Source organism: Macrobrachium nipponense, chromosome 18 (assembly GCF_015104395.2).
Source record: "Macrobrachium nipponense isolate FS-2020 chromosome 18, ASM1510439v2, whole genome shotgun sequence".
NCBI classification, from domain to species: domain Eukaryota; kingdom Metazoa; phylum Arthropoda; class Malacostraca; order Decapoda; family Palaemonidae; genus Macrobrachium; species Macrobrachium nipponense.
This window is the reverse complement of record NC_087211.1, coordinates 73,391,148-73,414,614: the sequence shown is the minus strand read 5'-3', so window position 1 is coordinate 73,414,614 and position 23,467 is coordinate 73,391,148. Positions and strand designations below refer to the sequence as shown.

The 23,467-nt window shown below is 37.0% G+C and overlaps 1 pseudogene; it reads left to right on the top strand.

The window, feature by feature from the left end:
- Window positions 1-763: 763 nt before the first annotated feature.
- The window catches only part of LOC135196643 (venom carboxylesterase-6-like), a 32,337-nt pseudogene continuing 9,633 nt past the window's right edge, over window positions 764-23,467 (top strand).

Sequence of the window (23,467 nt, the reverse complement as noted above, 5' to 3'; positions counted from 1 at the left end):
TGTTCATTATCATCATCATCATCATCATCGTCTGCAGTGCCGTTAACTCAAAAGGGTCACTTTGAAATTCCGCCACTCGACACCCTCTTGTTTTATCTTCCACAAATCTCCACTCCTCTCCGGCTGCCTTCTCATACCTCCATCAGAATGATTCGGTGTCTTCCAAATCTTCTGTTACCACCAAGGAGGCCCAGCTGACATTATCATTGACACCATTCACTTTCGGTAAGTCCCGAGTTCGATTCCCCGCTCTGCCAACAGGGAACCAGAGGAATTTGTTTCTGGTGATTAGAAATTCATGTCTCGATGTAATGTGGTTCGGATCCTGCAATAAGCCGTAGGTCCCGTTGCTTCGTGACTAATTGGTTCCTAGCCACGTAAAAATATCTAATCCTTCAGGCTAGCCCTAGGAGAGCTCTTAGTCAGCTCAGTGGTTTGGTTAACTGAGGTAATACATAACTATTTCATTTCTCGCTCTCCTACTACGTGACCTCTTGCAGCGTCCCTTCGGCCTCTAGCTGCAACCTCCCTCATGTCTTTTACTGTACCTCCGTTCATATTCTCTTCCTTCCATCTGACTTTTCACCCTCTCTAACACTTTTTTTTCATAGTGCAGCTGCGAGGTATTCCTCCTGCTACACCTATCAAACCATAGTGTTAACTTCCCATTCAGCATTGAATAACCTCATAGGTCCCAAACCTTTTATTTCTATTGTTCGTGGATAAATTCACAGATCTTGACGTATATCAAGGGAATGCCCTAATGACGTAAGGTCTTCCATAATATTGGTCTGTGGTCACTGCCAAACACCTTATCTTCATTTACAAAAATAAAAGGCCAATAGAAGGAGACTTTTAAAATGAATACACAGTGGTGCAGTCTCCCTCAACACAAATATCTGATGTGCACCTCACGCATTGTGGGCATTATATAAGGTTTCTTTGCACTGTTCTTTCGGCCCCCAGCTGCAGCCCCTTTCATTCCTTTTACTGTACCTCTCTTCATATTCTATTTCTTCCGTCTAACTCTCCACCCTCTCCTAACAATTGTGTGTCAGTGTAACTGCGAGGTATCCCTCCTGTTAACCATCAGTACAACCTTTCTGAATGACATCATAGGTCCCAGCGCCTGGCCTCGGGCCAAAATTATATACTCACTCTCCTTCCTGCTGAAAATAAATGCATAGATCATTTTTATCGCATTTTCGTCAGTCATTTCATTATACACAACCCCCGGGATAATAACAGTGCGTAATAACGTTGGCTGTGATCCAATGAGACTAAAAAAAAGTGGGAAGACCCACCGGCACTGGGATGAGAACTATGAGGCGGGAGTTGAGTGAAGACGAAGCGCGGGAAAAAGGCGAGTGGCGGGGTTTCCCAGAAGCCCTTTACGTCCACGCGGCGTTGGAGGCGATGATGATGATAAAAAATCTACATTTTCATCGTATTCGACGGAAGCGCATTGTCCTTACTCGTTCCCCATCCAATTAGTCACCCTTCTTCTTTCGTGCCTACTATGACATGATTCCCAATTCTCCAGTCACCAGCCTTTGTTTCCTCATTCTATATTTTGCGAAACAGCCTATACTCGTTTTTTTTCCATCTGTCCACCCACCTGTGGTGTTTGCATATGGTAACACTGCGTCCCGGGCTTTAGATAGTTACATTCAGCTTACATTCAACAATAATAATATCCTATTTCGAATATTAACGGTGTAATTCGCATTCAGTAAATTATTAAAACAAACACTTTTCAGTTGCAATTGTACACCCAGATATCCTTTTATTTACCTAAAACTTACACACAGCGTAACTATCTAAAGCCCGGGACGCAGTGGTACCATACGCAAACACCACAGGCGGGTGGACAGATGGAAAAAAAACCGAGTATAGTTATAGTGTAGTACGAGTCTTTTCAGTGTCGGCTAAAGTCGTCTCTGCGACGATTTTATCATAGTCCGGCGCTCTCCGTCTCCCAAACTTCTCAATAAACTGATCTAAAAAAAAAAATAAATAATCTTCATTAGTACGCGAGTACATCCATTCTCCTTTTCCCCGTTTGTCATTCATTCTTAGTTATCCAATATTATCCTGCATTTATCATTAATCCTTTCACCGTCATTTTCTGTGTGTGCTTTTTGTTATTTATTTCACCTTCCAGTATTTCCTTGTTTTTGTGCAAAATGTTTATAGATTTTTTCCCCCTTAAATTAATAACAAATCACCATTTTCCTTGAAATTATAGCTACCCTTCACCCGGTCATTTTCCGCTTGGAAAGAAGATGGTGACTCGATGGATACTCTTCAGTTTCAAGGTCTCTCTCTCTCTCTCTCTCCTCTCTCTCTCTCTCTCATCTCGCTCTCTCGCTCTCTCCTCCCTCTCTCTCTCTCTCTCTCTCTCTCTCTCATTTACTGACGTTAATAGTTATCGAGCTTAAAGAATCATTAGGTAATTTAGCCAAATACACCTTTTTTCATAAACATACGAGAGAGAGATTTTTCTCTCTCTCTCTCTCTCTCTCTCTCTCTCTCTCTCTCTCTCTCTCTCTCTCTCTCGTATGCTTACATGATGAAATAAGGTGAAATTTGGTAATAATAATGTGTGTACACATAATAATATTTAACTTACATATATATATATATATCTATATATATGTGTGTGTGTGTGTGTGTGTGTGTGTGTTCCCGGAAATGACGCATATAGTACACCCACGCTCATGAAATACAGAGTAGTATGTATTTGCAGTGTCATGCACACTGGCGCTACCAATAGGTATGTTTGGACAGATCATCTGAAGAGCCTTGCAATTATTTTTGATAGATGTGGACAAAAAATATAAGCCTTTGAACATGTCATTATTCCATTCTCCTAATTATTATTATATAAAAAGACAGCTTCCATGAACTGAATGTCTTGTTAAAAAAAATTTCTAATTATTAACATAATGAATATTAAACTTATCAAAGATGAAACATACACAAATGAGTAGTTTAAAATAAAGAGCAAAAGAACGCATGAAAACTGCTACCTGTTTTTATAAATGGATTTCAGTTTTATCCTGATCGAGTTGCCTGATAAATAACAGACTTTGATTACACTGGAGTGGTTCACTGGATCGTTGTTCCGTACTCGTCTAATCTTAATCAAAACAAATCTCTGTAATCTGATGAATCTGTAGATCCACATCAAATTCAGGTAAAATCAAGGTGTGATCTGACGTCCATCTTACTCGGGGTGCGTGCTAAAATCTACGGTCAAATAGAGCTTTGTCTCACCAATGAAATTAAACACATTATATTTTATGAGAAATAATTGTTCTGTACTGTTTAAGGTGCTCATTATTTATTTTTTACATTTTCATTCCAATAAATAAATCATAAATATTCCATCCGAAAGTTCCTGTACCTTTGACTCAAGGCAAAATACATTTTTTCAGACCTTGTTAGGCTTTTCCATAGACCTTTCCTAACCAACCCCCAACAAAGAAGAACAACAACAAAGTAATGTGTAGGCTTACTCCCCGAGTAAGCGAAAAGTCCCAGAAAAAAAAAAACAGGAAAAAAAGTTTCCAGGAAAAAGTGTCACATGAATCTTTACTGGATGGTGACCCCAAGGCTGTTAAACCGGTATGTAGTATCTACCTTTGCGGTGTGTTTAGTACAAGGCCGTTGGGGATTACAGTAAATAACATATACAAAAGACTGTAAATAACATAGAGTTAATGACCAAGAAATATTGTGAATTTTTCCCTGTGACTTCATTACCGGCCACTATAAAGTAATGGGACTTCTCCTGCCCTTTTTTTCCTAGCCAAAATTGTGGCTGTTTTCCCTGTGGCTTTATTTCCTAGCCAAAATTGTGACTTTTTTGTGTGTTTTTTTTCTAGCCAAAATTGTGACTTTTTTGTGTGTTTTTTTTCTAGCCAAAATTGTTACTTTTTTTTGTTTTGTGTTTTTTTTTCCTAGCCAAAATTGTGACTTTTTTTGTGTTTTTTTTTCTAGCCAAAATTGTGACTTTTTTGTGTGTTTTATTTTTCTAGCCAAATTGTGACTTTTTTTGTGTTTTTTTCCTAGCCAAAATTGTGACTTTTTTTGTTTGTTTTTTTTTTTTCCTAGGCAAAATTGTGACTGGGTTTCCGTGATATTTTTCTTAGCCAAAATTGTGACTTTTTTTTCTTATCCAAAATTTGTGTTATCCAAAATTGTGTCTGTTTTTCCTGTGATCTTTATTTTCCTATCCAAAATTGACTTTTCTCAGCCAAAATGTGACTGTTTTTTCGTGACTTTTTTTTTTTCCTATTCAAAATTGTGGCTGTTTTTCCTGTCTTTTTTCCTAGCCAAAATTGTGACTGGTTTTCTTGTGATTTTCTTCCTAGTCAAAATTGTGATATTTTTTCCTAGCCAATATTGTGACTGATTTTCCAATGACTTTTTTTTCTTAGCCAAAATTGTGACTGTTTTTCCTGTGACTTTTTTCCGGGCCAAAACTGCCACCTCCACACGATGCCCCTTACGCACCTTTAGGTCTTGCCAAACTTACCTTAGTGCGGGAAGCGTGCTGGCATAAGACCAGCTTAATTTGAATCGACTTTCTAATCATTTTAGATTTTCTTAGCACACTTACTTACTTTGATTTCACTCATTTACTAAATGATTTTACTCGTAAACGGGAGTTTTTTCCTGTTTACATTATTGGGTTCCCCGTTGGGGTGCCATCAGTGCACCTCATGCGGTGTAATGTAGGCATTACTTGAGGTTCTTAGCAGCGTCCCTGCGACCCCTAGCTGCAACTGCTTCCATCCCTTTAACTGCACCTCTGTTCTTATTCTCTTTCCTCCGTCTTACTTTCCACTCTCTCCTAACAGTTGATTCATAGTGCAACTGCTTTGAGGTTTTCCTCCTGTTACACCTTTCAAACCTTTTACTGTCAATTTCCGTTTCAGCGCTGAATGGCCTTAGTTGCCCCAGTGCTTGGCATGTATGCCTAAAATCTATAAATCAATCAATCAATCATTGTTGGGTTGCTGTTTCCCTGTAGCATTTTTTGTTTGATCTGTGTTAACATGACGCCTAGAACTTTCCATTGTACTCGTTGTATAATGCTAATGTTTTATTCTGTACTTTTCTTTGTTATATAATGCAAACATTATTCTGTCCTTCACTGTGCCTTATTCACTTATTCTCCTTTGTTTTTGTAAGATTACTCAGCCAGTAAAGTTATTCCAAGGTCTTCTTTCATTTTCCATGAAGTAAGAGTTTATATCAGACAATAAAGTGTGGATGGGTTCAGTGGCTAAAACACTACATTACTTCAGTCGATCAGTCAGTTGCTATACTGTTGAGTGTGGCTGTTATTTGGACAATGGAATTCTTTGTTTTGAGGTCTTGAATCTCTGCATTTGTGCAGATTCCTCATGTAACTTCTTTTCTTTAGCCTTGTTTAATTTTATTTATCTCTGCTCTTCTATTTTGATGTTTTGTTACGCCATACCTATCAGTGCCATCTAGCTGCTCAACACTTTTGCATAGTTCTCAGTGTTACTCTGCACTCAATCCATATTCCTGAGTTTGCGGTCATTCTCCAAAAAGGTATTCAAATAGCTGTTGAAACATTTCATGCAAGAATCTGCGTTGTATATTCTTTAGTATACAGTGGCCAACGTATTTGCATTCTCCAGACTGTGGACTCATCAGTTTTCACGGATTTCTCTATGGACCATATCTACCCGTTATTCGCGGGAAATTCGCCTATTTGCACTGTTTTTCTATGAGAAATATCCAGAAATTCTTGTTTTTTATATCAATTTCATCATAAAATCCACTTTTTGTGATAAAATTATTAAAAAAAAAAAGGTATAAAAATTTAGTAGTGGGTTTTTCTTGAGTGTTACCTACCAAAATAGGCCTTTTTCAGCATTTTTGTAGGGGTTCTAATTATTAGAGGATTCTAACATTTGCGGGTGTCTGGTACGCATCCCCCGTGAATACGGGTGGACCACTGTATCTTGATGCTCGTAGTCCCTTGTAATGAAGTAGCTTCATTAGTGTTGGGACCACCACTATTACCATGTTTTTTTTTACATCTAGTATAATTACATCAACTTCTTTGTACACACTCATACTTTATTTCTCATAAGTATTTTTAACTTTTACTCTTTTCACTTCAGATAACTAGGTTGAGTTATCTTTGTACTATGATACATTTCTTGTTGTTCGTGGCTGTGATAGTTGCTCGGTTCACTTTTTGTTTGTTGTGCTCACCGATTGGGAATATGGAGGTTTCTAAAAATAACAAAGACTTTTTAGAATTTTAATCAGCATCAGTAATGAGCATGAACCTCTTTTTGTTTTTTTACACAGGATGAAGCACCTCTCAAGATGGCTGATTGTCACCACATTGGCAGTACAGGGCGTTTGTGGTCAGGAGAAGAAGGAAGACACCGGACAGTCCGCTGAAGCAATGGAGCTATTACAGATGAAAGAAACCCTCAGTGATGGAGACAGTGACAGAGGCAATGATCGATTCTATTACAGTATCAAAGGCATTCCCTTTGCCCTGGCCCCTGTTGAGGGTTTGAGGTTCAGGGTAAGTTTTTATTAATCATTTATTATTTAGGTATTTAGGATATCTATTTATAGCTGATGTTGGGGGAGGGGGAACTTGAGATATTGAAACAGTTGCAGGGATTTATGCAAGTGACCTCTTTGTCATATTTGATTTCGAAAGACCATTGTTTTGATTTTCATATGTATGAAGGACATCCTTAATGTGATTCCAACTCTAAAACTGTGAATTCATTCATTAGTACTTTCAGATCGTCTTCAGCTTATATGCTATCAGTCATACTGTATTATCCAATCATATCTTTAAAATCAGCATTGCACATACATAGAGGATAAGTCTGGTTCTGGTTTTACATTTAGCAGTTCTACTGTTTAATATGTATGTGTAACCCCCACTAATTTTAACTGATTACTGTTTTCATTGAAGAATTTGTCAAATTTCATTTACACAGCGAAAACATTCATGCTTATTTCATTTTTTCCATCCTGAGGGCAAAATGTACTTCTTTTTCCTTCTGTCATCGTCACTGGCATAGTTGTATTGATATCAATTTGTAGAATTAACCCTTTGAGATTGTGGGGTGCCCAAACCTCGTCCTTGGCATATTCGATTTTGATTTATTTTCCATTGTACTACGTAATGCTGTTTAAGGTGCAGTTGTAAAGCTGAATATTTTATTTGTTTTATTGTATTGTTTTAAAAAAATGGAAAGCAAAATGTCAAAATGATTAGATGAAGTTTGCCAAAAGTTTCTATGTCTGACATCATTTGAAGTCATTAAAATATCAGGAGTTGACATACTACGGGACTGAAGAATCTTAGATATTTACGTATATTGTTCTTACATTTTTCAGGATCCTGTCCCTCCCACAGCTGGAAAGGGACGAGAGATGGGAGTGTCTCCCCACCCAAGTGTCCTCAGTTGAGTCCTGATGCTGTGAAGGATGGAAAGTTTGTTGTGGAGGGGAACGAAGATTGTCTTTATCTTAATGTGTATACACCAAGGGTAAGAATGCTGCACTAAGTTCCAATCTCCTTATCATCAATAATCCTGTTATTGCTCAGCTATTGAATTCGAATTTTCTCCTTGCTTCTGTTATCCATGACTTACAACTATCCACCCTTTAAATGGCAGCTGTGTCACTTCCCTGAGGGTTAATCGTTAATCCTCCTCATCTGCCTTCCAAGGTTTCTTCCTCTGGGATTGTATTCAGGCGCACTCTCATAGAAGATGGTGGCATTTTTAACATTTATAATATGTATTTTCTATTTTTGTTTCCTTTTGGACTTGTCACGGACGTGAAAAAGTTTGGTTAAAAAACGTTTTCTGTTTCTAATTCTGTATAAGACCTCAATGATGCCTCTTTATGGGGTGGCAGTTTGTCCTTTTTCTTCACGTCATCTCTCAACCACGTCTTTGGCATACTTCTGGCCATCTTTCCCTTAAGGAATGGTTTCTCTCTTTTTTTATCCTTAAGCAACTGTAAATGCAAGTCTTTCTAATGACTGATTTCTCACATCTCATTTTAATATATTTAGGACTGAACAAAATGAGTGCTATAGTTTTGATGGTTGTTTCTGATACTTGTCACTAGTAGCATGGTCATTGATCTTTGCCTACTGATGCTTAACAAAAATTAATATAGAATGTATAAAGTCGGTTTATTTGAGCTCATTCATATAAATGTATTGTTGGTTTATGTAGTAAAGATAAAGGTCAGACTTAAGTTAAATGTTAGGAGCTGGAAAGTACTGAAATCTAATTTAACTGTCTGGAGAAAGTTCGAAGCACCAACTTTGCAATACTCTTATAGATTCTGCACGTGATTAATAAGAAATAGTCACATGCTGTTGCTGTACTGTCCTTTATAGCAGATGTATTTTATATTGTGTATTTAATCTCCTGTTTACAATACTACTGTATATTGTATTTGTTCATTCAGTCATTGATATGTAACAGTCAGATGAAAGTTTGCTCATTGCTCTAAAACTGCTGTTCACCTGTTTAACTAATTTTTTTCTTGCAACAGCCAAACATTTCTGATTTACCTGTCATGGTGTGGATCCATGGGGGTGCCTTCATTTCTGGCGGAGCAGAAGAGTATGCTCCCCTGGCTCTACTGAGCAAAGATATAGTCTTGGTATCAATACAGTACCGACTGGGAACGTTAGGTACAGTACCATGTTTTCTATGTAGTTTTACAATCTTAGAATGCAAATCACTGTTTTTATTATTAAGTTCTGTATTAAAAATTAAGTACAGACAGCCCTCAGCTAACAGCGGGTGTTCCGTTCCCGGCTGATGCTGCTAACCGAAAATCGGCAATAACAGCACTGAAAACCTGCTTAACAGCTCCAATAACCAAATATCGGCGCCATTAACCAGAGATTGGCGCTGCTAACCAGAGATCGGCACCGAAAATCCAGTTAACAGCGTTGCTAGACATGCGCTGTAAAACCGGACAGCTGTTAACTGATGCCGCTGTTAGCCGAGGGCTGCCTGTATCACTTGCTTATTTTTCCTTTAACTATAACACACCACCAACATAGATAATTGTCTGAACTACTGAAATTTGATGATACCTAGAACATTGAGGTGAGTAATTTAATCTAACTTTTATCATTAAAAATATCACCTAGCTTTTTACTGCGGTGATTTATGCATGATTTAGTAATAGTTCTCATGTTTCTGCTACTTATTCTGCTATTTAATGTTTCAATATTTCAGGATTCTTCTCAACTGGAGATAATGTCATGCCAGGGAATCTGGGACTCAAAGACCAAACGTTAGCCCTTGATTGGGTGAAAAACAACATTAGAAGACTTGGAGGTGATCCTTCCAGGATTACTCTTATTGGACAAGGTTCTGGCGCAGCCTCTGCTCACTATCAGATCCTCACACCAGCAGCAGCAGGTACTCTGAGTTATACAATAGTGTTTACTGAGTAAATGTAAGTGAAGTCAGTTAATATTATGCTACATCATTTTAAAGTTAGACTTTTGGATTTGATATATAGAATATTGTAATGTCATCTGAGTATCATCATTGGAAGATGGGACTTCAGAAGCTGTTGATGTTGTTTTTACAGATTTACATTTGCTTATGTTATACATACTGTCAAAGTTTTGTAATACTTATGCACAGGTGTTTGTTTTTGGAACTATAAAGCTTGGCAGGGAATGAGGCTGTTGTTCCTTTATGCTTTTACAGTATATTTAGGGTTCAGTTCAATCGTATTTCATTTCTTCCAATAACAGGCTTGTTTGATAAAGCAATTTTACAGTCAGGCTCAGCATTAAGTCCCTGGGCACTGCGCAATGACCATCAAATAGTGGCCCATACTGTAGGTTTGATATACAACTGTTCTGGAATAACTGAGGACCCTCCTACTATAGAGTCAACAAGACTTTTATACTGTCTTCAGGCATTGTCTTTAGATGATCTAGTTCCTCTACCATCTTTTTTCACAGTAAGTCATTATTCACACTTAATTTTTATCTACATATTTTTTTTTATCATGAAATTGCAGTACAGTGAATTCATCATGGCACATCAAAAGTTATTACCCAACTTGCGTATACAGTACATTCAGAATGGTAACTAATTCTGTATAAAAGTTTATCCAGACCTTACATTTTTTCAAGGAGTTTAGATTTTTTCTTTGTAAATGTTACCAGAAATTTTACTATTCGTTTGAGTTAAAACTCTTGTGATAAGTTACTGAGTTTACATTAAAAATTTCATAGACAAAACCTAAAGTTTTACAGGCCTTAGTTGTTGAGTGAGTTTTATTAATTCTGTTCAATAAAATGAAATAGAGTTCATAAGAAATGTCCCAAAGTTTGTGTAATTCCTTTCATATATATGTACTAATCCAATTGAGTATTTGAATGTTTTATTATTATTAACATATATTTGTTAATCGAAATACCTAAGATAGTATATTTATTAATTGCATTTCACAGCTATAAACCTTTGATTTTACAAAAGTCTTTATTATCATGGATATGGAAATAAATCCCTGTTGGGAATGGGAACATGATTATTATTGCTCATCACTACTAAGTGTGGGTTTGGGACCCTGAGGGACATTTTACGGTAACTGACAAGGGTGTGGGGGATGGTTCCTTTTGTATGAAATATTGTACAGGGTGTAGTAGGTTGAGTCATTGAAGCTTGGAAGTTTGTAATATGTCAAAAGGAAAATCTAAAGTTGTTGCTATGTGAAGGCAAGACAGTAATCAGCATCAAGCTGTTAATGTTTTTGACACCTGATAGCCTAATATTTTCCTTAATTTTCACAACGGTTATTTATGCATAATTCATGTAGCAGAGTTTACAGCTAAAGACTATTTGAGATTGAGTCGTAAAGTAATGAAGGATACTGTTGCCAAGATTTTGATGTAGTAACTACAAAATATAAGCTTCTGCCCTGGCCAGGTTTAAATCGTGACCAGGGAGACGCACTTTGCAATTATAAATCCCTGTGGTGCAAGTAATTCCGAAGATACAGTGAATTCGATATTATACAATATTGTGGCTTAATATACTTGTGAATATGAAACATTTAACAGCGTATAAGTAACAAAAAGAAATAATTAGCCAAGTGTAACAACTGACTATGTTTGGTACTTTAAAAGCAAGACTGTGTTGACCCTGGGGTGGTTTTGACTAGATAATTCCAATATGCATGCCCACGTTTTTGCCTGAATATATTTCAGATTATTCTTGAAGTTGTAAGTGCATTAAGAAATCACATTTGCAGTGTTCAATGAACAATCATCTTCATAGTTACTACCTTTGTGCACCTGTAGCCAAGGCAAAAGAGAAGTATATTTCAGTATTGAAATGGACAACTTGACCAAGGTTTTGCTCTTAGTATCATTAACGTTTCTAAAAAATTTTTGTATAGCAATGGAATGTGAATCACAAGTTTGCACAAATTTGGTTATGTTCTAATACTGATTATAATTACCTTTCATTCATTATTATAATGAAAGGCAAATCGGCACCAAATTAGCCAAAATATTTTTGAAATGTGCACAGAAGAGTCACATTTTTATTCACATTATCCAATGTTTGGTTACAATGGTAAGTATACAGATATTCAGTTATTACTTAAATAATGATTTTTAGCAGAAACACTTACGTATATATAAATGCTCAGTAAAATGCTCACAGTGTAAGTGAGAACATTATTTTAAAATATAATAAATTTGTAAGCATTTGAATAGGTAAATAAATTATGACATGATTTTTTCAAGTTTAAATTAACATACAATCTTAATTGTTCATACACAAATACAAACCATTGGTCTTTACACAGGACTTCAGCGCAAGCTAGCGGGCTGCTCCAGTAGCAAGAGCCCGTGCCAGCACAAGGCTGGCTTAATCTTAAACAACAATCAGTGCAAGCTGGAGCAGGCTATTTTACATAACAAGGTTGTTTTGTAGTTACACTACCAGTGGGAGAAATGAGGGGTACCCTCACCACTTCCGTTTGCCAAGTTGTGTAACCACTTTCCTTATAACCTTCATCGAAGCTGATGCAGTGCGTATTGTCTGTTCTCCCATCACTTCATCGTGGTTTTTTCCTTCCTTTTTGTTGTGATTGAGCATTTTTTAATATCTGTTCTTGCTTATGGATAACATGCCAATCCAAGAATAATTTAAACCATAACCTCGCTTTTGCCTGGGTGTGGGAGATCGATGATGCATTTGTTTTCTCTCGCCCTTTGTTGTAGACCCAAGCACCATTTGCACTAAATGCCGCAAGCGCTATTTTTAAAGGACTCGGCAACTCTGGCCTCCAGAGTTTCGAAATTTATGTTACACTGGCAAGACCAAGAAAGATTTGTCCAAAAACACTACCTCTCTGGCTTTGTGAAATCATCAAACTAGCATATACAACGTTAAACGAGAACTCGATTATGTTACGGCCCAGAGCGCACGAAGTTAGGGGCATTGTGCCCTCCCTCACGTTCAAGGATCTGTCAGTATATTAGGTGCTGAGCGCAGGAGTGTGGCTGCTTCACCTCCTTTTCCTGAGGGACATTGCTCATAGGTCCTTGGACACTTTTTCATTGGGTCCTTTGGTGGCTGCTCAACAAGTTGTGTAGCTCATCCATTTCCCTTAGTGGGTCAGGTAGCATCTGTTCTAAGATGTACAGTAGTAGAAGTGAAAGTGTGCGTGTGATTGGCCTCCCTCATATTTCCTAGTACCTTCCTCTTGCGGTGGGCAGAGGATAGGTTCCCAGACAGATGCAGCAGAATGATCAGCCTTTCTATTCTTTCACTGTTATGATCTAATAGAAGTAAATCCTGCCCTCTCTCTAGCAAGGGGAGAGAGGGATGGACAATAAAACTATGTAACTCGTTACTTATCTTAGCTTTATTGTCTCCGACACAATGTTCTAATTCATATCCTGTTTGGAGTAATGCTGCGTTCAAACCCATTACTTTGAAAAGCCCAGAAGTCTCACAGTCGAGCACACTTTTGTTCTTCTGATCAGAGGCATGGCACTGATTCCTTTGCTCAGCATTGCACTACCAGGAAAAGTCCTAGGTGAGGCGAAGTTGCGAACCTCCAGTCGGTTACGAAGTCTCCTCATCCTCCCACCAGTTAATAGTCTTCCTATGTAAAGCAATGGTTTTTATTCATGTAGGAACAAATGGCAAATTTTAAAAGTGAAGTGTATTTTTTATAACATACAAACCTGAGGTCTTTACATGAACTGCCCACACGTAACCACCCCTCATTTGGTTGCCTGGGCTATAAGGCAAGTGGTTACACGACTCATCTAAGGGAGGTGGTGAGGGAACCCCCCTCACCTGTTACACTACCAAACAGCCTTGTTGGGCAGAATAGCCTGCTCCAGCTTGCGTTGAAGGTGATTGCTATGTAAAAACCTCAGGTTTTTATATTAGCAAAAATACAAATTACTTTTAAAATTTGTCATGTTTCCTTGATATACTCCTTTTTTTATATATCACTGTCGACATCAGAATTGGTTATAGTTAAATTATTGGCTAGAAACACATTCCATTTTTTGGTAACTAGACCTTTGAACATTCACTCCTCAGAATGTCTTGTTCATTACAAATTTTACCCTTTATTTCTCATGTATTGCATAAGTTAGTGATGACCAATAGGGGACTCTCTTTAATCACTTCATGAATTATGTATATTGACGTTTTTGTAAGTGATGGTTTTCAGCTAGATACGACTTTTATTTTTTATGGCGAGGAAAGGGTGGCTGGTAATAAATTCGCAGAAAAAAACTTACAATTTTTGCTAGGAAAGAAAGTCAGGTAATCAAACAAAAATAATCAAGTCTCTCATAATTTAAGCGCCATCAGCAATTAAAGTAATAAAGCAGACAGTATTTTAATTCAGTTATCAATGAACAATACATGACTTGTACATACGTACTATTGGCAACACTATATAATGGCATTACAGTTGATCGCACTATTCGCGGACTCGCCTATTTACAGATTGTTCTATGAACCGTATATACCCATTACTTGCAGAAAATTAGCCTATTCGCAGTATTTTTCACAGAAATATTCACAAATTACTGTATTTTCATATAATTTTCGTGACTAAATGCACTTTTTGTGATAAAACTATTAAAATATTCAGGTATAAGATATAGGGGTTTGAGGTATTTGCAAATTTTAGCTATTTCCCCAGGGGGTTGGTGCCTATCCCCTGTGAATACGGGGAGTTTACTGTACATGTGAAAATATTTAACTGGATTAGCCCATTTTGGACTGACTTGAGTTGTTTTTTTAATTTTCTACCTTTTTTTTAATGGACTTTTGAACTTCAAAACATTCTTTAAAAAAATAATAGTAATAAGGAAAGGTGATTATTTTTTTAGGCATTTACCAACACTTTACAGGTTACTTCCATATAATCATTTATTTCAGTACAAAGCTGAACTTATTCTAGTAGAAATACTTTACTTTTTAATACAATATTGAATAATAGACATTTACACTTCACAAATGGTATGAAAATTCCAGGAAACATGGCAGTACTACATGAATCTTTATTCACCCTATAGGTAGTGTCTGACTGATGTTACTTATTGGTTATAAATTCGGCAATGGACAGTAGAAAGTTTTTCTACTGTGAGTAAATTCAAGCTTTCCAAGTTTGCCAAAAAAAGATGTTATATGACATTTCAGAGATTTCAAGAATTGTGTGGTACAAAACATTTGAATTGGTTTTCAATTCAGTTAGTATAGGTATTATATAAAAGCTAAATAAAGTTTTGGACAGTTGATGTCTAAGTGACCTAAGGAGAGGTTTGGATGAAGTTTTACATAAAAAAAAAAAATTGGGCAATCAAAGTTTATTATGGTTTAGGAGATAAGGGCAGATGGCATGTGATACACTACTATTGCATGCTTCATCCTAAATATACTGACAATATTTCAGGTATGGCAAAATTCTCCAGTTGTTATGGTACCAAGGGTAGATGGAATGTATCTACCTGACTATCCTGCAGTACTTTTGAGAGATGGAAAATATAACAAAGTGAACCTGATATCAGGCTATACTCAGCATGAAGGCGCACTTGCTGCCATGCGTAAGTATAATCAGGACTTTCAAGTTACGTGTGGTAGTACTGCATAAAGAAAAGAAAAAACCATAAACAAAAACCCTCTAGGAAGGAGGTAATTTTGATGTTTTATGTCAGCTTCTAGATATTGCGTTCAGTCAAGCTTTTGTCATTATGAAAGTGGCTTTTATACATTCTAGTATTTGTTAATTTTGATTACATAATTTGTTTCTATTCTATCATAAATTTCAAGTTTTATATTAATTTCATGAGGTATTCTGTATGTCCAAACTGACCCCTTTGAAAAGATTAAATACGTATTAAGTTTTTAAAATATCGGAAACCATCGAGATGCGAAAGCCTGTGTTATCTGCCAAATGCAGTTCTGACCTGAGGACTGATCATATAGGGTCAAGATAGCAAGATGTTTGGGATGCTGGCTAATATGAATGAGCTTTTCCTTTCTCATTTTTCACAATTTGTTTTGGTATTATGCAGTTGTAGTATCTGGACAATATAATATATAATGAAATATGATTAGTCTGTTGAGTGCATGCAATGGTGAGAGCTGGAACATAATAGTTCTTCGCAAGTTCTCGTTTTTTAACGTTTTCTATGATAAGCAATTGGTTGCATTTCAGAAAACAGCTGTCATGAGTGACTCGTTTATTTTAGAAATATATAACAATAGTGGAAAGTATTGCCTTTCTGTGATTAATTAAGCACTTCAAGGGTTAAATTATTCGTATGATAGCACATGAATTACTAAACACTTTTAGGTATGATAATCTAGCAACAGCATCACCGAATAGCATGGAATCAGAGTGGTAAACTGATTATCATTTAATTTGTTTAAACAATAAAAAAAAAAAAAATGGTACTTGGGTTGTTTTGAATATTGCACATAAAAGACACAGGTTGTTTTGAATGTTGCACATAAAAGAGACACAGGTTGTTTTGAATATTGCACATAAAAGAGACACAGGTTGTTTTGAATGTTGCACATAAAAGAGACACTTATCATCTCTATGGGGGATGTGTATGCTTATTTAATGGTACATAATTTTTCCAGCCTTTGTTTGGCCTTAGCATAGTCTTTCTGATTCCAAATGGTTATTCTATGTATATAACTAATACTGTAGGTCTACCTTATTGAAATATTAAAATGTTGATTTTCAGAAGACCTCAAACAATTGAAGCAGTTTTGCAAAGCCAGATTTAATGCTGCCATATACTAAAAATTTTTATTTTCTGAGATATCATTTAAATAGTAGATTAATAGTAGGATCAAAGTTGTCAATAAGAGGCAAGGAGAAATTGTCATAAAAACCAATCAAGAAAATGAGGAAATGTATTTTTGAGATGTTTTGAGCCTAATTCAATGAATCAATTTACATTTAAATGGTTGTCACTATATTTAAGTGTTACTCGTTACTTCACAGACATGACTTTTTTAGTTGAGTAATGCCCAGCCTAGAGAGCAGAAACGTTAAGGTAGTCAGAAACTAGAAATCTTCGTTGCAAATTGCTCATAAGGGTAACTTATAATCCCTATAATTCCTTGAAAATATCTGAAATCCTCCTCTTTCATGAAGCACAGAACAAAAACTTTATATGGGCTGGAAGTGCTTAAAATTCACACGTCAGAATTTTTTGCATAACTGATAGAAGTTTGATAGTGTTTATGCTCACTTGTTCATTCTTAGCTTTTTTATTTTGTATTTATTGTATATATGTAGTTTTGCATTTTTGTTATCCATTGATTTACATTAATCAGAGCATACTACATTCAGATTTACTATAGTGCAGTCTGCTTTGAAGTTGAAAACCGAAGTGAGCGAGTGGTTCAACATTCCACCAAATTTTCACCCCCCCCCCCCCCCCTTGGACCTCTTCAGGAATAAATTAAGTGTTCCATTGAGGATTACTGGTCATTGAGAGTGCGCAACTTTATAGAAGCAGTGAACTATTCTTATTATTTTTCCCTATTTGCTATTGAAGTTAACTGAATTACCCTCGTGTATCTTCGTGGAAGGAATTTATGCATTCAGCCCAATGTTTTTTTTTTTTTCCCTTCCTTACCAACAGTACAATGTAAGTATTCTGATCTGTGGAATCTTGCTAGGTAAGGCAAGTTAAAGTTCATATGGCTTATTACATGAGCTTATGATTCCATTATTAGTAATATACCAGAATATATAGTGATAATGGATTTACTTTTGAAAGACCTGTAGTATTGTATTTTCTTTTCTACCCTTTTCTGTAATAATACCAGAATGCAATAATATTGAATTTTCTTTTTAATTTTTCCTGAAGTTATTTACTTATTGCATTTGACTTTCAGCTGCATGTTTCCTGCTATATTACTCAATCTTGTGATAGTATGGTAAATTATCAAATCTTGAATCAAGGAAAAGGTTAATCTATGGGAATATCATAGTCCCTCAAAAACATTTTTGTTCATTATAATTTATTAATGATGTACATTGTATTTCTTGTACCTTAATGTATGTCTACTTAAAATTCCAGAGAATGGAAATATTGTTATGAGCTGTTGATGCTAACTCTGCCTTGCTATGACTAAGAGGGTGTACCCTTTTAACGATTGGTAGTTCATTGTGATTTCCCAAATAATGAAACAATATTGTTGATTTTCCAGCTTTATTGCTTACAATCCATGCTGATGCTGTAATTGATGACTTCCAAGCAGTTGCTCCTGCAATGTTGTATCTTGAAAATGAGAGCTCTGCTACACAAGTTGCTCAGAACATTTACCAGTTCTATCTGGGAAACCAGAAGATATCTTTGGACTTGGCAGATCAAACTGTTCAGGTAAAATTTACATTATATGCTAATAATCTCGGTAAAAAGGTTGACATTTAAGAACCTTGCTATTTGTATTATTATATAAAAATTATCATCATCAGTGTAAATTTTGTCAGCTTTTCCTTATTTTGTATAGGGTTTGATGTGAAAGTTTTCTCTCCTCCCTTGGTCTTGTCTACTTCCAGCGTGAACTCTCATCTTGTCTGTATTCCTCTATCCTATTTATTCCAATATTTCTTGTGACTGCCTATTGGTCTTTATCTTGTTTCTATTTCTAATATTTTTCTGACTGGTGTGTTTTTCATCTCTTCTCATCACTTATCCAAACTATTTCCCATCTTAAAAGGTCTTGATCATATTTTTCAGTTGTTGGACACTACATATTACTACCACTTCCTCATTTGTAATATCTTCCTGCTATACTATGCCCAAGAATCTTTGCATTCTACTCCTTTTTGAAGTATCTAAATCTCTATTGTATGTCAGTTCCCACATTTGTGCTATGTAAGGCAGTTCAGGCATTATGCCTCCATCACAGGTTTTTGACGTTTAATAATGGAACAGTACTTCTGTATATCAGTAGTCCAGCAATATTACTTTTTCTTGCAGTCTTAGTGGCCGCTTATTCTTTGGATATTTAGCAGTCTTGAGTATATTTTTTTGTGGCACCATCTGTCATTTCTTACACATCTTTTCCACTCCATCTATATGACCACTTTCCAGACTACTTTTACATTTACTTCTTTTTTAGGTACCATGTTTTACTTACATTTCACTCTTCCATCTTTTAAACATATTTACTACCTCTTCCTGTGATCACGCAATTAACAGTTAATAATTCACACATGGATGCTCCCAGGTTCCTCTGTTCCTTGTGGCATAAAAGGCTTTGCCCTATTAAAGAAACTATCCAACTCTATGTAGGGAGCAGGATGTGATGTTATATAGGACATCAGTTTTATCTATAATAGACTACTGCTGTCCTATATATTCTTCAGCAACTGAAATATAAAAAAAACTCTTGATGCATTGCATCACGAAGGAATACGTTTATGTAGCAGTGCATTCCTATCATCCCCAATAGACTACCTTTTAGCAGAAGCAGGCACACCACCTTTGAGGCATCACTGAAATTTAATAACTATTTAGGGGCCTTTCCATAGGATGGAATGCCATGGTACTAGCTCCTTTTGCCAAATACCTAATGAACACTCATAATATAACACCAATTTTCCCTCCAACAATAAAACACCCACCACCTTGGACTCTGAAGCTAATAAGAATATGCACCTCTTTTTGTATCTTCTTAAGCGAAATACGTATGACTAATACAGAGATGCATTGCCAACATGCTCTAGAGCACATTCTTAGAAAGGGAAATCAGTTCATGATATATATAGATAGCTAAAAGAAAACAATACATACTGGAGTAGGAGCACCAGTTTTCTTGAATGATAAATTAATCAAATTAGGCCTTCCTTTAATATCATCTGTGTTTATTGCAGAACTCTCAGCCATACGAGCAGCACTTGATATAATATCTCAGAGGTGAGCAATCTCCTCAATCATTTTCAGCGACCCACGTAGTGCTCCTGATGGTTTAAACAAATACAAATCTTCAAATCGACTTGTCCAAGGAATTCAAATAAAAATCCATCAACTTCACAATATGGATTATCAATAAAAAATTTTGGATTCTGGCACATGTAGGAATTCAAGAGAATGAAAATGCCGATCCTGCTGCTAAATTACCATGCACTATTACCCAACAATTTCATATGTACCTGTATCAGACTGGATAGAATCTGTCAAATCTCTAATATAGTATCAGGATTGGCAAACAGATAGGTCTTCAGTACCAGTATCAGACAAACTAAAAAATATAAAATCCAAGGTGTACCCATGGGTTTCATCATCTCAAAATGCGAGATCTGAAGAAGTAATTTTAGCAAGGCTCCACATAGGTCAAACTAGATTTTCTCATGTTTGAGAAGAGCCTCTGTTGGGCTCAGAGGTCTGGTTAAACAAATCATTTATCTTATCCTATACTTGTGGCATGATAGATTTCACTGGGGGTATAGGGGAGCCCATAGGTCTACCTGCCGATTCATCAGCAGCCACCGCTTGGTTTACCTTGGTCCTAACTTAGTCTAGACCCACTAATATGAAGTTGATTTATTCCTGTACCTGATACTTTTCCTGTTGTTGATCCATTAATGACTGCCTCTGTTGTTTTACCTCTGTGGCATGAAAACTTGTCATCAGTTTTAGCTATTTTTACAGCCCCCATCTGGCATCTTTGTTTCCATAGCATGCTTTTCATATTTTTTTTTTTATATTGAATTTGTGTCAGCTCATGAGTGATGCACTGTCCAGCTACCTTGAGTGATTCACCAGTTAGATGATCCTGGAGCTTTTCTAATCTTCCAAAGGAACCTTGTAAACTTGTCAGTTTTCTTATTCATTACATGTCCCTTTTCCATGCTAGTAGCCTGTATTCCATATAAATTTTGTATATTTTCATGCTAGTAGCCTCTATTGCATTATGAAGATTTTGAAAATACAACTTCAATCCAGTCCCTGCAGAATCTCTTTCTTTGGAACTACAGTATAATTTCTCCACTTTCATTTATCTTTATCCTCTTTCATGTCCCTCCCTTAATTCCTTTGGCCTTTGCTATTCTGAAAATTTTTTTACCTTCTTCTATGCTGCAATTCTGGTTCCATTCCTCCAAACTCCTCTTTGCCCTCACCACCTGTCATTTAGCCTCCCTCTTCTTTTCCAAGAGTGCATGTCTGTAAAAGCTTGAAGGCTCACAGTTCACTTCTTTGCAAGTGTCCCTTCTACATCCTGATTCTATAACCTTATCTTAATGGGTTTTCCTGATACTAAATTTTGACTTCCTCTTTGTTCACTTCCCATGTTTTGATATGGCATCAGCATTTTCTGTTTGTAATTTTGCTTGTGCCTGAAAATAGCAAACTCTGATTACAAGCATTCAATTTAGGGTTACAAATGAGGTGTAGTTATTAACATTTTGTTCAAAGCCCATTGCCACATTGCCCACTTCATACCCTGTCACCTGGCCATGCCTTTATCATCTCATGAAATGCAATCTTTAGGCAGATGGTTATATCACAAGTTATTTACAGTTCACATAATACACAGGAATTTTTTTAGCATAAAACTCAATTCACCTAAAAGAACCTGTAAGTTGACAAATAGTAGGTAAGTAATGTCCATTGATAAAAATTAACAACAGCAGGTATACTTATTCAAATAAAACTTACCATTTTATCTTTAAATTCTACTAGATGCTGAGTGATGCAAGTGCAAAAATAACTCAAGATGAGGTTGCTGCGCTACATTCGGCCACTGGCTATGTCTTTGCCTATGAACTTCAGCATAGAGGTCAAAATAGCATAATAGATCTTTACAATTCCACCACTGGGAAAAAATGTAAGTAAGAGACAGAGAGGTTAGTTTTAGTTATGGGACTTACTCAGTAATTATATAGCTAAGAGTTTCAATCGCCCGGCAGTTAAATTCTGAAATTTGCAAATTGCACTAATTTTCTGTTCTGTTTTGCCTAGGTAACAATGACCCCGCCCACTTTTGGGGCAAGAAAGGAACCACTTGGCAAAGAGCTCAGTTTTTTTCTGCCAGCTGATGGCTACAGACTGTTGTCAGCTCCAGTTAATTCTGGAATTCTTGACTAGACATTTCCTTTTTTTATCAGCATTTGGTAAAGTATTGCGTTGTTTTGGCCAACTTGGCGATATAATTTAGATTTAGGTTCTTTTAAGAACTAGATAGTTTTGGACTTGTTTACTGACTTGTCTCACTTGTTTTTCAACATGACGGACTCTAGTGTTGCTAACATTAGTTATTGTGTGAATGGTTTTAAGACTAGGTTGACCAAAGAGTCTTATGATACTCATTCCTTGTGCACAAATTGCTGTGGACAAGTACGTTCGGTGAATGTGAGATGTAATGAGTGTGATGAGAGAACATGGAAGAACTTAGAATCTCATTTGAGAAAATTAGATAGAGATAGAAAGAGAAAGGCTTTAGCTAGAACTAGTTCAAAATCAGCTAGCCAGGGATTGTCGGATTCGAATGTTCCTGTTATTTCTCTAGCCCCAGTTCCTAGATCTCTTACTGTACCACCTTCTAAAGTTTCAGGCTCCCACACTTCTGATCCCAACTCCATCGCCAGTCTAGAAGAGAAGCTTGAAAAACGTTTTTCTCTGTTAGTGCAGACAATGGAGCAACTCGGTTCATCAGTCAAAGTACTGATGAACAAGGAGAAAAGTGACAGTGCAGTGCTAGAGGAGGAGGCAGCTGTTTGTCCCATTGACTCCCATAGGCAAAGGGCTCTGGCATACTCCCCAGTACATGGGAGGGGTCAATCCAGTAGCCCAAGGGAGGTTGGTAGGGTCTGCCCGTGAGCAACCGTCCCCTCAGTGCAACCTGTTGTACATAGTTTCCCAGGTTGCAACAGAGAACCACTGAAAAGGTCTCTCTGTGGAAGTGCACAATTTGTCCAGTTCCGAAGACTCCTCTCCATGTCATCGTCGTCAGTGGCGCTCTAGCAGTAAGTCTCAGCCTCTTAAGAGGGCCTCTACAGATGTAATGGCACCTCCTACAGTTCCTGTTAAGAAGTCAAAGGTACCACAGCCTTCTTGCAGCAAGTGGATGCTCGTCCAGCGGCCAAGGCTCGTCATAGTTCGACTGCTCCACAAGACTCAGTACTGTCTGCTTCTGCTCCTCCTGATGTTCTCCCTTCAATTTGGCAAAGATTTTATTTTCAGCCTCAGAAATGGCGAAAGAACATCTTCAAAGTGTTTGAAGTTTTGGATGTTCTTGATTGGGCAGTGGGTGCCTTGGCTCACAAAATTAGATCCTGCTCGGTCTTGCTAGAGAATTTTGCTTTGGACTGGTTGGGACTGTTGCCTTGTATTAACAGGAATTACAGACGGCTCCCATGAGTTAGCTTCCCTGTATACGTTGGGAACTCTGAAGAAGAGGTAGCTTTGGTGCTCGTACACCTCCAAGGGAGTGACGGTGACTCAAAGATCAGCTATGTTGTACTCTCTGCAGGATAGGAAATACCCTTTTCCCCAGTCTACAGTCCTTGACATAGCTTCTAGGTTTCAGAAGAAAAGTACTCAGGGCCTTCTCACTCAGTCCTCCAAGAGACCAAAGGACACTCCTACTGTTAATATGAAGCAGTCTCTTCCTCCAAGGGCACAGCCCTTTTGGTTCAGACCAAGATCTTTCTCCCGCTTCAGAGGAAGTACCCGCTTTGCCTCAAAGGCAGTCAAGAAATCCTCTGTTAAATGTCCCTCTCACAAGTGAGGAGATAGTTCCCCATGCACAAGTCAGAGCCAGACTTCTTTCATTTTGGGAAGTGTGGCAGAAGGGAGCAGAAGCCTGAATGGTGAAGGTTCTGAAAAGAGGTTATATTATCCCCTTTTTTGTAAATGCCTCCTTTA